The following is a 13,771-nucleotide window of genomic DNA, read 5'->3' as shown; positions in this document are numbered from 1 at the left end:
TCAGGACTGAGGGAGTGCCGCACTGTCAGATGGTCAGTGCTGATGGAGTGCCGCACTGTCAGGGGGTCAGTGCTGATGGAGTGCCGCACTGTCAGAGGGTCAGTGCTGAGGGAGTGCCGCACTGTCAGAGGGTCAGTACTGAGGGAGTCCTGCACTGTCAGAGGGTCAGGACTGAGGGAGTGCCGCACCATAAAAGGGTCCGTACTGAGGGAGTGCCGCTCTGTCAGATGGTCAGTACTGAGGGAGTCCTGCACTGTCAGAGGGTCAGGACTGAGGGAGTGCCGCACTGTCAGAGGGTCAATGCTGAGGGAGTGCCGCACTGTCAGAGGGTCAGTACTGAAGGAGTGCCGCACTGTCAGAGGGTCAGTAATGAGGGAGTCCCGCACTGTCAGAGGGTCAGGACTGAGGGAGTGCCGCACTGTCAGAGGGTCAGTACTGAGGGAGTGCTGCACTGTCAGAGGGTCAGGACTGAGGGAGTGCCGCACAGTCAGAGGGTCAGTATTGAGGCAGTGCCGCACTGTCAGATGCTCAGCACTGAGGGAGTGCCGAACTGTCAGAGGGTCAGTGCTGAGGGAGTGCTGCACTGTCAGAGGGTCAGTATTGAGGCAGTGCCGCACTGTCAGATGCTCAGCACTGAGGGAGTGCCGAACTGTCAGAGGGTCACTGCTGAGGGAGTGCCGCACTGTCAGAGGGTCAGTGCTGAGGGAGTGCCGCACTGTCAGAGGGTCAGTGCTGAGGGAGTGCTGCACTGTCAGAGAGTCAGTGCTGAGGGAGTAACGCACGGTCAGAGGGTCAGTATTGAGGGAGTGCCACACTGTCAGATGGTCATCGCTGAGTGAGTGCCGCACTGTCAGAGGGTCAGTGCTGAGGGAGTGCCGCACTGTCAGAGCGCCTGTACTGAGGGAGTGCCACACTGTCAGAGGGTCAGTGCTGAGGGAGTGCCGCATTGTCAGATCGCCAGTACTGAGGGAGTGCCGCACTGTCAGATGGTCAGTGCTGAGGGAGTGCCGTACTGTCAGAGGGGCAGTGCTGGGGGAGTGCCGCACTGTCAGAGCGCCAGTACTGAGGGAGTGCCACACTGTCAGAGGGTCAGTGCTGAGGGAGTGCCGCATTGTCAGATCGCCAGTACTGAGGGAGTGCCGCACTGTCAGATGGTCAGTGCTGAGGGAGTGCCGTACTGTCAGAGGGGCAGTGCTGGGGGAGTGCCGCACTGTCAGAGGGGCAGTGCTGGGGGAGTGCCGCATTGTCAGATCGCCAGTACTGAGGGAGTGCCGCACTGTCAGATGGTCAGTGCTGAGGGAGTGCCGTACTGTCAGAGGGGCAGTGCTGGGGGAGTGCCGCACTGTCAGAGCGCCAGTACTGAGGGAGTGCCACACTGTCAGAGGGTCAGTGCTGAGGGAGTGCCGCATTGTCAGATCGCCAGTACTGAGGGAGTGCCGCACTGTCAGATGGTCAGTGCTGAGGGAGTGCCGTACTGTCAGAGGGGCAGTGCTGGGGGAGTGCCGCACTGTCAGAGGGTCAGTATTGAGGCAGTGCTGCACTGTCAGAGTGTCAGTGCCGCACTGTCAGATGCTCAGCACTGAGGGAGTGCCGAACTGTCAGAGGGTCAGTACTGAGGGAGTGCCGCACTGTCAGAGGGTCAGTGCTGAGGGTGTGCCGCATTGTCAGAGGGTCAGAACTGAGGGAGTGCCGCACTGTCAGAGGGTCTAGCTGAGGGAGTGCCGCACCATGAAAGGGTCCGTACTGAGGGAGTGCCGCTCTGTCAGATGGTCAGTGGTGAGCGAGGGCTGCACTGTCAGAGGGTCAGTGCTGAGGGGGTGCCGCATTGTCAGGGGGTCAGTGCTGAGGGAGCGCCGCACTGTCAGATGGTCAGTGCTGATGGAGTGCCGCACTGTCAGGGGGTCAGTGCTGAGGGAGTGCCGCACTGTCAGAGGGTCAGTGCTGAGGGAGTGCCGCACTGTCAGAGGGTCAGTCCTGAGGGAGTCCTGCACTGTTAGAGGGTCAGGACTGAGGGAGTGCCGCACCATAAAAGGGTCCGTACTGAGGGAGTGCCGCTCTGTCAGATGGTCAGTGCTGAGGGAGTGCCGCACTGTCAGAGGGTCAGTACTGAGGGAGCGCCGCACTGTCAGATGGTCAGTACTGAGGGAGTCCAGCACTGTCAGAGGGTCAGGACTGAGGGAGTGCCGCACTGTCAGATGGTCAGTGCTGATGGAGTGCCGCACTGTCAGGGGGTCAGTGCTGATGGAGTGCCGCACTGTCAGAGGGTCAGTGCTGAGGGAGTGCCGCACTGTCAGAGGGTCAGTACTGAGGGAGTCCTGCACTGTCAGAGGGTCAGGACTGAGGGAGTGCCGCACCATAAAAGGGTCCGTACTGAGGGAGTGCCGCTCTGTCAGATGGTCAGTGCTGAGCGAGTGCTGCACTGTCAGAGGGTCAGTGCTGAGGGAGTGCCGCACCATAAAAGGGTCCATACTGAGGGAGTGCCGACATGTTAGATGGTCAGTGCTGAGGGAGTGCCGCACTGTCAGAGGGTCAGTACTGAGGGAGTGCCGCACTGTCAGAGGGTCAGTACTGAGGGAGTGCCGCACTGTCAGATGGTCAGTACTGAGGGAGTGCCGCACTGTCAGGGGGTCAGTGCTGATGGAGTGCCTCACTGTCAGAGGGTCAGTGCTGAGGGAGTGCCGCACTGTCAGAGGGTCAGTACTGAAGGAGTCCAGCACTGTCAGAGGGTCAGGACTGAGGGAGTGCCGCACTGTCAGAGGGTCAGTGCTGAGGGAGTGCCGCACTGTCAGAGGGTCAGTACTGAAGGAGTGCCGCACTGTCAGAGGGTCAGTAATGAGGGAGTCCCGCACTGTCAGAGGGTCAGGACTGAGGGAGTGCCGCACTGTCAGAGGGTCAGTACTGAGGGAGTGCTGCACTGTCAGAGGGTCAGGACTGAGGGAGTGCCGCACTGTCAGATGCTCAGCACTGAGGGAGTGCCGAACTGTCAGAGGGTCAGTGGTGATGGAGTGCCGCACTGTCAGAGGGTCAGTGCTGAGGGAGTGCCGCACTGTCAGAGGGTCAGTACTGAGGGAGTGCTGCACTGTCAGAGGGTCAGGACTGAGGGAGTGCCGCACTGTCAGAGGGTCAGTGCTGAGGGAGTGCCGCACTGTCAGAGGGTCAGTGCTGAGGGAGTGCCGCACTGTCAGAGGGTCAGTACTGAGGGAGGGCCACACTGTCAGATGGTCATCGTTGAGTGAGTGCCGCACTGTCAGAGGGTCAGTGCTGAGGGAGCGCCGCACTGTCAGAGCGCCAGTACTGAGGGAGTGCCACACTGTCAGAGGGTCAGTGCTGAGGGAGTGCCGCATTGTCAGATCGCCAGTACTGAGGGAGTGCCGCACTGTCAGATGGTCAGTGCTGAGGGAGTGCCGCACTGTCAGAGGGTCAGTGCTGAGGGAGTGCCGCACTGTCAGAGGGTCAGTGCTGGGGGAGAGCCGCACTGTCAGAGGGTCAGTATTGAGGCAGTGCTGCACTGTCAGAGTGTCAGTGCCGCACTGTCAGATGCTCAGCACTGAGGGAGTGCCGAACTGTCAGAGGGTCAGTACTGAGGGAGTGCCGCACTGTCAGAGGGTCAGTGCTGAGGGAGTGCCGCATTGTCAGAGGGTCAGAACTGAGGGAGTGCCGCACTGTCAGAGGGTCAGTGCTGAGGGAGTGCCGCACCATGAAGGGGTCCGTACTGAGGGAGTGCCGCTCTGTCAGATGGTCAGTGGTGAGCGAGTGCTGCACTGTCAGAGGGTCAGTGCTGAGGGAGTGCCGCACCATGAAAGGGTCCGTACTGAGGGAGTGCCGCTCTGTCAGATGGTCAGTGCTGAGGGAGTGCCGCACTGTCAGAGGGTCAGTACTGAGGCTGTGCCGCACTGTCAGAGGGTCAGTACTGAGGGAGTGTCGCACTGTCAGAGGGTCAGTGCTGAGGGAGTGCCGCACTGTCAGAGGGTCAGTGCTGAGGGAGTGCCGCATTGTCAGGGGTTCAGTGCTGAGGGAGTGCCGCACTGTCAGATGGTCAGTGCTGATGGAGTGCCGCACTGTGGGGGGTCAGTGCTGATGGAGTGCCGCACTGTCAGAGGGTCAGTGCTGAGGGAGTGCCGCACTGTCAGAGGGTCAGTACTGAGGGAGTCCTGCCCTGTCAGAGGGTCAGGACTGAGGGAGTGCCGCACCATAAAAGGGTCTGTACTGAGGGAGTGCCGCTCTGTCAGATGGTCAGTGCTGAGGGAGTGCCGCACTGTCAGAGGGTCAGTACTGAGGGAGTGCCGCACTGTCAGAGGGTCAGTACTGAGGGAGTGCCGCACTGTCAGAGGGTCAGTGCTGTGGGGGTGACGCATTGTCAGGGGGTCAGTGCTGAGGGAGTGCCGCACTGTCAGATGGTCAGTGCTGATGGAGTGCCGCACTGTCAGGGGGTCAGTGCTGATGGAGTGCCGCACTGTCAGAAGGTCAGTACTGAGGGAGTGCCGCACTGTCAGGGGGTCAGTGCTGATGGAGTGCCTCACTGTCAGAGGGTCAGTGCTGAGGGAGTGCCGCACTGTCAGAGGGTCAGGACTGAAGGAGTGCCGCACTGTCAGAGGGTCAGTAATGAGGGAGTCCCGCACTGTCAGAGGGTCAGTACTGAGGGAGTGCCGCACTGTCAGAGGGTCAGTACTGAGGGAGTGCTGCACTGTCAGAGGGTCAGGACTGAGGGAGTGCCGCACTGTCAGAGGGTCAGTATTGAGGCAGTGCCGCACTGTCAGATGCTCAGCACTGAGGGAGTGCCGAACTGTCAGAGGGTCAGTGCTGAGGGAGTGCTGCACTGTCAGAGGGTCAGTATTGAGGCAGTGCCGCACTGTCAGATGCTCAGCACTGAGGGAGTGCCGAACTGTCAGAGGGTCACTGCTGAGGGAGTGCCGCACTGTCAGAGGGTCAGTGCTGAGGGAGTGCCGCACTGTCAAAGGATCAGTGCTGAGGGAGTGCTGCACTGTCAGAGAGTCAGTGCTGAGGGAGTGACGCACTGTCAGAGGGTCAGTATTGAGGGAGTGCCACACTGTCAGATGGTCATCGCTGAGTGAGTGCCGCACTGTCAGAGGGTCAGTGCTGAGGGAGTGCCGCACTGTCAGAGCGCCAGTACTGAGGGAGTGCCACACTGTCAGAGGGTCAGTGCTGAGGGAGTGCCGCATTGTCAGATCGCCAGTACTGAGGGAGTGCCGCACTGTCAGATGGTCAGTGCTGAGGGAGTGCCGTACTGTCAGAGGGGCAGTGCTGGGGGAGTGCCGCACTGTCAGAGGGTCAGTATTGAGGCACTGCTGCACTGTCAGAGTGTCAGTGCCGCACTGTCAGATGCTCAGCACTGAGGGAGTGCCGAACTGTCAGAGGGTCAGTACTGAGGGAGTGCCGCACTGTCAGAGGGTCAGTGCTGAGGGAGTGCCGCACTGTCAGAGGGTCAGTACTGAGGGAGTCCTGCACTGTTAGAGGGTCAGGACTGAGGGAGTGCCGCACCATAAAAGGGTCCGGACTGAGGGAGTGCCGCTCTGTCAGATGGTCAGTGCTGAGGGAGTGCCGCACTGTCAGAGGGTCAGTACTGAGGGAGTGCCGCACTGTCAGAGGGTCAGTACTGAGGGAGTGCCGCACTGTCAGAGGGTCAGTGCTGAGGGGGTGCCGCATTGTCAGGGGGTCAGTGCTGAGGGAGCGCCGCACTGTCAGATGGTCAGTGCTGATGGAGTGCCGCACTGTCAGGGGGTCAGTGCTGATGGAGTGCCGCACTGTCAGAGGGTCAGTGCTGAGTGAGTGCCGCACTGTCAGAGGGTCAGTACTGAGGGAGTCCTGCACTGTCAGAGGGTCAGGCTGAGGGAGTGCCACACTGTCAGAGGGTCAGTACTGAGGGAGTGCTGCACTGTCAGAGAGTCAGGACTGAGTGAGCGACGCACTGTCAGAGGGTCAGTGCTGAGGGAGTGCCGCACTGTCAGAGGGTCAGTACTGAAGGAGTGCCGCACTGTCAGAGGGTCAGTGCTGAGGGAGTGCCGCACTGTCAGATGCTCAGCACTGAGGGAGTGCCGAACTGTCAGAGGGTCAGTGCTGAGGGAGTGCTGCACTGTCAGAGGGTCAGTATTGAGGCAGTGCCGCACTGTCAGAGGGTCAGGACTGAGGGAGTGCCGAACAGTCAGAGGGTCAGTGCTGAGGGAGTGCTGCACTGTCAGAGGGTCAGTATTGAGGCTGTGCCGCACTGTCAGAGGGTCAGGACTGAGGGAGCGACGCACTGTCAGAGGGTCAGTGCTGAGGGAGTGCCGCACTGTCAGAGGGTCAGTACTGAAGGAGTGCCGCACTGTCAGAGGGTCAGTACTGAGGGAGTCCCGCACTGTCAGAGGGTCAGGACTGAGGGAGTGCCGCACTGTCAGAGGGTCAGTCCTGAGGGAGTGCTGCACTGTCAGAGGGTCAGGACTGAGGGAGTGCCGCACTGTCAGAGGGTCAGTATTGAGGCAGTGCCGCACTGTCAGATGCTCAGCACTGAGGGAGTGCCGAACTGTCAGAGGGTCAGTGCTGAGGGAGTGCTGCACTGTCAGAGGGTCAGTATTGAGGCAGTGCCGCACTGTCAGATGCTCAGCACTGAGGGAGTGCCGAACTGTCAGAGGGTCACTGCTGAGGGAGTGCCGCACTGTCAGAGGGTCAGTGCTGAGGGAGTGCCGCACTGTCAGAGGGTCTGTACTGAGGGAGTGCCACACTGTCAGAGGGTCAGTGCTGAGGGAGTGCCGCATTGTCAGAGGGTCAGTGCTGAGGGAGTGCCGCACTGTCAGAGGGTCAGTACTGAGGGAGTGCCACACTGTCAAAGGGTCAGTAGAGGGAGTGCCGCACTGTCAGATGGTCAGTGCTGAGGGAGTGCCGCACTGTCAGAGGGTCAGTGCTGGGGGAGTGCCGCACTGTCAGAGGATCAGTATTGAGGCAGTGCCGCACTGTCAGAGGGTCTGTACTGAGGGAGTGCCACACTGTCAGAGGGTCAGTGCTGAGGGAGTGCCGCATTGTCAGAGGGTCAGTGCTGAGGGAGTGCCGCACTGTCAGAGGGTCAGTACTGAGGGAGTGCCACACTGTCAAAGGGTCAGTAGAGGGAGTGCCGCACTGTCAGATGGTCAGTGCTGAGGGAGTGCCGCACTGTCAGAGGGTCAGTGCTGGGGGAGTGCCGCACTGTCAGAGGATCAGTATTGAGGCAGTGCCGCACTGTCAGAGTGTCAGTGCCGCACTGTCAGATGCTCAGCACTGAGGGAGTGCCGAACTGTCAGAGGGTCAGTACTGAGGGAGTGCCGCACTGTCAGAGGGTCAGTGCTGAGGGAGTGCCGCATTGTCAGATGGCCAGTACTGAGGGAGTGCCACAATGTCAGAGGATCAGTGCTCAGAGAGCGCCACACTGTCAGAGGGTCAGTATTGAGGCAGTGCCGCACTGTCAGATGCTCAGCACTGAGGGAGTGCCGAACTGTCAGAGGGTCAGTGCTGAGGGAGTGCCGCACTGTCAGAGGGTCAGTACTGAGGGAGTGCCGAACTGTCAGAGGGTCAGTGCTGAGGGAGTGCTGCACTGTCAGAGGGTCAGTATTGAGGCAGTGCTGCGCTGTCAGATGCTCAGCACTGAGGGAGTGCCGAACTGTCAGAGGGTCAGTGCTGAAGGAGTGCCGCACTGTCAGAGGGTCAGTACTGAGGGAGTGCCACACTGTCAGAGGGTCAGTGCTGAGTGAGTGCCGCACTGTCAGAGGGTCAGTGCTGAGGGAGTGCCGCACTGTCAGAGGGTCAGTACTGAGGGAGTGCCACACTGTCAGAGGGTCAATGCTGAGGGAGAGCCGCACTGTCAGATGGTCAGTGCTGAGGGAGTGCCGCACTGTCAGATGGTCAGTACTGAGGGAGTGCCGCACTGTCAGATGGTCAGTACTGATGGAGTGCCGCACTGTCAGAGGATCAGGACTGAGGGAGTGCCGCACTGTCAGAGGGTCAGTACTGAGCTAGTGCTGCAGGGTCAGAGGGTCAGGACTGAAGGAGTGCCGCACTGTCAGAGGGTCAGTATTGAGGCAGTGCCGCACTGTCGGAGTGTCAGTGCCGCACTGTCAGATGCTCAGCACTGAGGGAGTGCCAAACTGTCAGAGGGTCAGTACTGAGGGAGTGCCGCACTGTCAGCGGGTCAGTGCTGAGGGAGTGCCGCATTGTCAGATGGCCAGTACTGAGGGAGTGCCACAATGTCAGTGGATCAGTGCTCAGAGAGCGCCACACTGTCAGAGGGTCAGTATTGAGGCAGTGCCGCACTGTCAGATGCTCAGCACTGAGGGAGTGCCGAACTGTCAGAGGGTCAGTGCTGAGGGAGTGCCGCACTGTCAGAGGGTCAGTGCTAAGTGGGTGCTGCACTGTCAGAGAGTCAGTGCTGAGGGAGTGCCGCACTGTCAGACGGTCAGTACTGAGGGAGTGCCACACTGTCTGAGGGTCAGTGCTGAGTGAGTGCCGCACTGTCAGAGGGTCAGTGCTGAGGGAGTGCCGCACTGTCAGAGGGTCAGTGCTGAGTGAGTGCCGCATTGTCAGATCGCCAGTACTGAGGGAGTGCTGCACTGTCAGATGGTCAGTGCTGAGGGAGTGCCGCACTGTCAGAGGTTCAGTGCTGGGGGAGTGCCGCACTGTCAGCGGGTCAGTATTGAGGCAGTGCCGCACTGTCAGAGTGTCAGTGCCGCACTGTCGGATGCTCAGCACTGAGGGAGTGGCGAACTGTCAGAGCGTCAGTACTGAGGGTGTGCCGCACTGTCAGATGGTCAGTGCTGAGGGAGTGCCGCATTGTCAGATGGCCAGTACTGAGGGAGTGCCGCACTGTCAGAGGGTCAGTGCTGAGGGAGTGCCGCACTGTCAGATGCTCAGCACTGAGGGAGTGCCGCGCTGTCAGAGGGTCAGTGCTGAGGGAGTGCCTCACTGTCAGATGCTCAGCACTGAGGGAGTGCCGCACTGTCAGAGGGTCAGTGCTGAGGGAGCGCTGCACTGTCAGAGGGTCAGTGCTGAGGGGGCGCTGCTCTGTCAGCGGATCAGTGCTGAGGGAGCGACGAACTGTCAGAGGGTCAGTGCTGAGGGAGCGCCGCACTGTCAGAGGGTCAGTGCTGAGGGAGCGCCGCCCTGTCAGAGGGTCAGTGCTGAGGGAGTGCCGCCCTGTCAGAGGGTCAGTGCTGAGGGAGTGCCGCACTGTCAGAGGGTCAGTGCTGAGGGAGTGTCGCACTGTCAGAGGGTCAGTGCTGAGGGAGTGTCGCACTGTCAGAGGGTCAGTACTGAGGGAGTGCCGCACTGTCAGAGGGTCAGTGCTGAGGGAGTGCTGCACTGTCAGAGGGTCAGTGCTGAGGGAGTGCTGCACTGTCAGAGGGTCAGTGCTCAGGGAGTGCTGCACTGTCAGAGTGTCAGTACTGAGGGAGTGCTGCACTGTCAGAGGGTCAGGACTGAGGGAGTGTCGCACTGTCAGAGGGTCAGTACTGAGGGAGTGCCGCACTGTCAGAGGGTCAGGACTGAGGGAATGCTGCACTGTCAGAGGGTCAGTGCTGATGGAGTGCCACACTGTCAGAGGGTCAGTACTGGGGGAGTGCTGCACTGTCAGAGGGTCAGGACTGAGGGAGTGCCGCACTGTCAGAGGGTCAGTGCTGAGGGAGTGCCGCACTGTCAGAGGGTCAGTGCTGAGGGAGTGCCGCACTGTCAGAGGGTCAGTGCTGAGGGAGTGCCGCCCTGTCAGAGGGTCAGTGCTGAGGGAGTGCCGCACTGTCAGAGGGTCAGTGCTGAGGGAGTGCCGCATTGTCAGATGGCCAGTACTGAGGGAGTGCCGCACTGTCAGAGGGTCAGTGCTGAGGGAGTGCAGCACTGTTAGAGGGTCAGTGCTGAGGGAGTGCCGCACTGTCAGAGGGTCAGTGCTGAGGGAGTGCCGCACTGTCAGAGGGTCAGTACTGAGGGAGCGCCGCACTGTCAGAGGGTCAGTGCTGAGGGAGTGCCGCCCTGTCAGAGGGTCAGTGCTGAGGGAGTGCCGCACTGTCAGAGGGTCAGTGCTGAGGGAGTGCCGCATTGTCTGATGGCCAGGACTGAGGGAGTGCCGCACTGTCAGAGGGTCAGTGCTGGGGGAGTGCAGCACTGTTAGAGGGTCAGTGGTGAGGGAGTGCCGCACTGTCAGAGGGTCAGTACTGAGGGAGTGCCGCACTGTCAGAGGGTCAGTACTGAGGGTGTGTCGCACTGTCAGAGGATCAGTGCTCAGAGAGCGCCGCACTGTCAGAGGGTCAGTATTGAGGCAGTGCCGCACTGTCAGAGGGTCAGTGCTGAGGGAGTGCCGCACTGTCAGAGGGTCAGTGCTGAGGGAGTGCCGCCCTGTCAGAGGGTCAGTGCTGAGGGAGTGCCGCACTGTCAGAGGGTCAGTGCTGAGGGAGTGTCGCACTGTCAGAGGGTCAGTGCTGAGGGAGTGTCGCACTGTCAGAGGGTCAGTACTGAGGGAGTGCCGCACTGTCAGAGGGTCAGTGCTGAGGGAGTGCTGCACTGTCAGAGGGTCAGTGCTGAGGGAGTGCTGCACTGTCAGAGGGTCAGTGCTCAGGGAGTGCTGCACTGTCAGAGTGTCAGTACTGAGGGAGTGCTGCACTGTCAGAGGGTCAGGACTGAGGGAGTGTCGCACTGTCAGAGGGTCAGTACTGAGGGAGTGCCGCACTGTCAGAGGGTCAGGACTGAGGGAATGCTGCACTGTCAGAGGGTCAGTGCTGATGGAGTGCCACACTGTCAGAGGGTCAGTACTGGGGGAGTGCTGCACTGTCAGAGGGTCAGGACTGAGGGAGTGCCGCACTGTCAGAGGGTCAGTGCTGAGGGAGTGCCGCACTGTCAGAGGGTCAGTGCTGAGGGAGTGCCGCACTGTCAGAGGGTCAGTGCTGAGGGAGTGCCGCCCTGTCAGAGGGTCAGTGCTGAGGGAGTGCCGCACTGTCAGAGGGTCAGTGCTGAGGGAGTGCCGCATTGTCAGATGGCCAGTACTGAGGGAGTGCCGCACTGTCAGAGGGTCAGTGCTGAGGGAGTGCAGCACTGTTAGAGGGTCAGTGCTGAGGGAGTGCCGCACTGTCAGAGGGTCAGTGCTGAGGGAGTGCCGCACTGTCAGAGGGTCAGTACTGAGGGAGCGCCGCACTGTCAGAGGGTCAGTGCTGAGGGAGTGCCGCCCTGTCAGAGGGTCAGTGCTGAGGGAGTGCCGCACTGTCAGAGGGTCAGTGCTGAGGGAGTGCCGCATTGTCTGATGGCCAGGACTGAGGGAGTGCCGCACTGTCAGAGGGTCAGTGCTGGGGGAGTGCAGCACTGTTAGAGGGTCAGTGGTGAGGGAGTGCCGCACTGTCAGAGGGTCAGTACTGAGGGAGTGCCGCACTGTCAGAGGGTCAGTACTGAGGGTGTGTCGCACTGTCAGAGGATCAGTGCTCAGAGAGCGCCGCACTGTCAGAGGGTCAGTATTGAGGCAGTGCCGCACTGTCAGAGGGTCAGTGCTGAGGGAGTGCCGCACTGTCAGAGGGTCAGTGCTGAGGGAGTGCCGCACTGTCAGAGGGTCAGTGCTCAGAGAGCGCCGCACTGTCAGAGGGTCAGTATTGAGGCAGTGCCGCACTGTCAGAATGTCAGTGCCGCACTGTCAGAGGGTCAGTGCTGAGGGAGTGCCGCACTGTCAGAGGGTCAGTGCTGAGGGAGTGCCGCACTGTCAGAGGGTCAATGCTGAGGGAGCGCCGCACTGTCAGAGGGTCAGTGCTGAGGGAGTGCCGCACTGTCAGAGGGTCAGTGCTGAGGGAGCGCCGCACTGTCAGAGGGTCAATGCTGAGGGAGCGCCGCACTGTCAGAGGGTCAGTGCTGAGGGAGTGCCGCACTGTCAGAGGGTCAGTGCTGAGGGAGTGCCGCACTGTCAGAGGGTCAGTGCTGAGGGAGTGCCGCACTGTCAGAGGGTCAGTGCTGAGGGAGCGCCGCACTGTCAGAGGGTCAGTGCTGAGGGAGTGCCGCACTGTCAGAGGGTCAGTGCTGAGGGAATGCCGCACTGTCAGAGGGTCAGTGCTGAGGGAGTGCCGCACTGTCAGAGGGTCAGTGCTGGTTAATATATTTTTAATATACTTTTCCAATTCAATCAAATCAAATCCAATTCAGAGTCTCAACAAGTTGAGACATTTCAGATCCAGGCTGACAAGACAGGGCGAGCGACCAAACCACCCTGTCCTGGGCCTGATCTACATGAGCCAAGCTGATTGGAGAAAGGGGGAGGATCTTCCTCCAAGACTTGAGCTCATTTGCATCGTAGCCAAAAGGCCGAGATGCTGCTTTTAAAAATTGCTTCCTATGAAACATATGAAGCCTCAGCGTAACCTAATGACCTCAACCAAGTGCAGATCCGATACTACCCTTGATCTTCGCCAAAAGGCATTTACCAGGATGAAGCTCCCTGTTGCTGGGCAGGTGCTTCGTTGGCCAGAGGGGAGCTGGAACCACCATCACCCTCCCTTTCTATTGGCTGAGACGCCTGTCCATCAGTAACATTCCTCGAGCGATTGGACCAAATGTGAATAGGGCGGATTCCCCGATTGGAAACCACCCTTTCCCATTGGACGATGCACATGTCCATCAGCGCTAGTTCCCACACCGATTGGCCAATACGCCCCTGAGTGCTGCATTTCTATTGGCCAGCAACCTGTCCATCATGCCCGTTCCTTTGTGCCGCCCTGTGAATGCCCCTTACCTATTGGTCAGTCGCGGTGTCAATCACCTCCCTGCCGGATACTGATTCGTCGGTGCGTCCGCCTCCTTCGGCACGCAACGTCCATTGGCCCGTCTGCCCGTCAATCATGCCGACCCCGCATACTGTTTGGACAAGGCTATCTCCACGCCCATTGGTGCCCGCGGCTGTCAGTCAGTCCAATCTCCTACCTGTTTGGACATCGGATTCCCCGCCTATTCAGCCCGGGCTGTGACTGGCTCCCTCACCCGTCCATCATCTCCAGCACGACGACGATTGGAGCATAGTCTGCACTCTGTTAGCCCATTGGCTGAGGGAGTCCTGTCCGGCAAAGAGCCAGCATCGTAACCCCGCCCCCTCCCGCGGGCTCGATGGAAAATAATTACCCGAGTTTGTGATTCACTCCCGATGGCCGCTGTTGGGAAATTTGCCGCTTGTTGAGGGCGGGAGTTGCATTCGCGGAGATTAGTCTTCAATCTCCCGGAAACATCCCGGTTTGGGGTTGATTTTCCCTGTCCCCCCCTCCCGCAGACGCTGCCGAGGTCTTCCTGAACATTTTCCCTGCACTGTCGCTGAAGCCTCCTCCGTCGGCCCGGTTGCCGGGGTAATCGGCGCAAGAGAACTGCAATTCCCAGAGGGCATCGGGCTGTAACCGGATGTGAGACCAGTGGAAGGGCAGGTGGCAGTTGCGCATGCGTAGTGTGACTAAACGTTTCCTCGGGAGAAGATTCAGGGGTCAAAGGGCAGTTTGGCCAATTCAGGGTGAGCAATGAGAGGCCTGTGTTAAACAAATGCTGGGGACGTTCATAGTGAATCCATCTCCCCTACACATCTTTGGACACTAAGGGGCAATTTAACATGGCCAATCCACCTAACCTGCACATCTTTGGACACTAAGGGACAATTTAACATGGCCAATCCACCTAACCTGCACATCTTTGGACACTAAGGGACAATTTAGCATGGCCAATCCACCTAACCTGCACATCTTTGGACACTAAGGGACAATTTAGCATGGCCAATCCATCTAACCTGCACATCTTTGGACTGTGGGAGGAAACCGGA

General features: G+C 59.8%; 1 protein-coding gene across 1 annotated transcript in view; it reads right to left on the bottom strand.

Moving 5' to 3' along the window:
- LOC144505329 (SWI/SNF-related matrix-associated actin-dependent regulator of chromatin subfamily B member 1-like) overlaps positions 1–13,578 on the bottom strand; it is a 95,555-nt gene extending 81,977 nt beyond the window's left edge. Inside the window, exon 1 of the mRNA XM_078231450.1 lies at positions 12,710–13,578. The gene's annotated coding sequence lies outside the window, so the exon portion shown is untranslated. The remainder of the gene's footprint in view (positions 1–12,709) is intronic.
- Between the last annotated feature and the right edge of the window lie 193 nt (positions 13,579–13,771).

This window comes from Mustelus asterias, chromosome 16 (genome assembly GCF_964213995.1).
Source record: "Mustelus asterias chromosome 16, sMusAst1.hap1.1, whole genome shotgun sequence".
NCBI classification, from domain to species: Eukaryota; Metazoa; Chordata; class Chondrichthyes; order Carcharhiniformes; family Triakidae; genus Mustelus; species Mustelus asterias.
Note: the sequence above shows the minus strand (reverse complement) of the source record. Positions and strands in the feature narration are given on the sequence as shown.